Consider the following 3,180-nt stretch of genomic DNA (forward strand, 5'->3'; position numbering starts at 1 on the left):
TCTACTACTGTCATTATTGTTCTTATTATTATAATTATTATATTACTTTCAATTCTATCATTTGAATAGGATACTAATAATTATCACTATCATTATTATCATTAATATTATTGTTTGTATATTCACTGTGTCGTGTTCGTATATATGTTTGTTTGGTGTTTCTCTACGATGTTTGAGTGAGAAGATTACACCAATTAAAACTAAAGTAAGTTCATTGGAGATCAGCTCTGAAAAAAAATAAAAGGGAGTTCTTCATAGTCCTGTGCCCCACGCCTCAGCTTCTGCCCGAGAGTGCTACTGCCAGACGTGTGACTACAGAGACAAAATAAAATATTGTACTCTACAAATAGTACAGAGAATCTCACTCTTTTACATAGGCGATATGCTACACTGCAATATAAACTAAACATAATCTTCTATGTTTCACATGGTTTAACATATCACACAAAAGGCAGTATATATATAATATAATCATCTAATTATCACAATATAGGTACGATAATATTGTCATCATATCCCGTATATAGCGGCATCACAATATGGCACTCACTACTCACATAAGTATCACAACTCACTTCATTATCACAACCCACAATTATTACAAACATTTTCATTATCATAATCATTATTTTTTTCACCATCATTATCTTTCTTATCGTTAGTTTAATATTGGTATCATTATCATTATAATTTATTATTGTTATACTCATTATCATTATCATTATCATTATTATTTTTATCATTTTTATTATTTTTGTTGTTGTTATCATTATTATTATTATCATTATTATTATTATCATTGGTTTTATTATTAGTATAATTATTACTATCATCACTATCGTCATTAATAATTCTATCGTTATTCATCAATATCGCCATCAATTTTCATTATAATTATATTTTTTTTTATTATTACTATTAACAGTATTATCAGGATTATTATTATTATTATCTTTTATTATTGTTGTTGTTGTTTTATTATTATTGTTATTATCGTTATTATCATTATCATTATCATTGTTATTATCATTATCATTATTATATTTATTATATTTATCATTATTATCATAATCATTATTATAATCATTATTATTATCGTTATTATTACTAGTATCGTTGTAATTATTATTATTATTTACATCATTATGATTATCATTGTTATCACTGTTTTTATCATCATTATTATTGTATTTATTATTGCAATTATTGTTGTTATTATCACTGTTATTATCAAGATCATTATTATTATTATTATTATTATTATTATTATTATTATTATTATTATTATCATCTTCATCATCATCATCACCATTAGCTTCGTTATCATGATTATAATTATTATTATTATCATGATTATTATTATCATAGTTATTACTGCTATTATCATTATTATTATTGTATTTATAATTACAATTATTGTTATTTACATTATTATTATTATTAATATTAATATTGTTATCATTATTATTATTATTACATATATCGTTAATTAAGATTGATTCTTCAAGAGTTATGCATATAAAAATATGCTGTCAATAACCAAACATTTTGAAGTGTCCATATAAAACAGATAAATTATATTTTGAGCTTTTGGGAAAGATAGGTAAGGACCAAACTTGTTAAGAAACAATGTAACTAATCATCTAATCATCAACTAATACCATAAATTTTACAACTCCCTTCAATGTTTAATTGCCTTCATGTTGATTGGTGTACTTGGTTGATTCGGAAAGTAGATGCATATAAATTAGTCTCTTGACTTTATTCCTAATAGTGCTAGAGTGGAGTAACAACTAAAGATATTCCTTCAGAAGAATTGAGAGAATGGTGCACCAAGTAGTATGGTTAAATGACGTTTCTTTTACGGTGTCTATGTGCATGAAAAACCTATATACACCCTCAATGGGACTCGAACCCATAACCTCTGGATTAGAAGTCCAGCGCGCTTTCCACTGCGCCATGAGGGCCTAGTTAACTAGATGGATTTAGTTAATGGTTTTATAAGATTCATTATCTCAAACACCACTATTCATATTTGTATAGAAAGACAGTGCTTGGGCAAAATAGATTACTTCATAGACAAACATTCAGTTAAATTAATATATGAAATAAACGAAATGAAATCCTTTATTATTATTATTATTATTATTATCATTATTATTATTATTATTATTATTATTATTATTATTCTTTACTATTAATATCATCATTACCATTTTTATTATTATTATCAATATTGTTATCATTATTATCGATATTATTATTATTATCAATATTGTTATTATTATTATTATTATTATTATTATTATTATCATTATTATTATTATTATAATTATTCTTAAGATTATCATTACTAATGATAGTGATAATAAAATAAATATCATTATCATAAGTAGTATTATTAGTAATAGTAACAGTATTACTATTACTGTTATTATTCTCATTATGATCATTATTATTATAATTGTCATTATTATTATTAATGTCATTATTATGAATATCATTATCGTTATTGTTATTATTATTATTATTATTATTATTATTATTATTATTATTATTATTATCATTATTATTATTATTATTATTGTTATTATTATTATTATTATTATTATTATTATTATTATTATCATCATTATCATTATTAGTATTAGTATTATAATAATTATTATTATTATTATTAGTAGTAGTAGTATTATATAATTATTATTATTATTATTATCATTATAACTCTTATTTCTATGATTTCTCCTATTATCATTATTGCTCTTATTATTATAATTATATTAATTTCAATTCTATCATTTGAATTGGATACTAATAATTATCATTATTATCGTCAATGTTATTACCAACATTTTCATTGTTATAATAATTTTTTCACCATATTTATCTTTCTTATCATTAGTTTTATTATTAGTATTATTATCATTATTGTCAATGTTATTATTATTATTATTTTTATTATTATTAGTTTATTGTTATTATCATACGTGTTATTATTATAATTATTATCATTATTAATATTTTAATTAGTATTATTCATCATTATCGTCATAATTTATAATTGCTGTTCTCATCATCATCTATTGTCATATTATTATTATTATTTTTATTACTATTATTATTATTATTATTATTATTATTTATTTTTATTATTATTATTATTATTATTTACATTAT

General features: G+C 20.8%; 1 non-coding gene across 1 annotated transcript; it reads right to left on the reverse strand.

The window, feature by feature from the left end:
* Positions 1-1,894: 1,894 nt before the first annotated feature.
* On the reverse strand, positions 1,895-1,967 carry Trnar-ucu. Its single transcript has one exon. It is a non-coding gene; the product is annotated as a tRNA-Arg (tRNA).
* Between the last annotated feature and the right edge of the window lie 1,213 nt (positions 1,968-3,180).

Source organism: Penaeus monodon, chromosome 9, assembly GCF_015228065.2.
Source record: "Penaeus monodon isolate SGIC_2016 chromosome 9, NSTDA_Pmon_1, whole genome shotgun sequence".
In the NCBI taxonomy this organism is placed as follows: Eukaryota; Metazoa; Arthropoda; class Malacostraca; order Decapoda; family Penaeidae; genus Penaeus; species Penaeus monodon.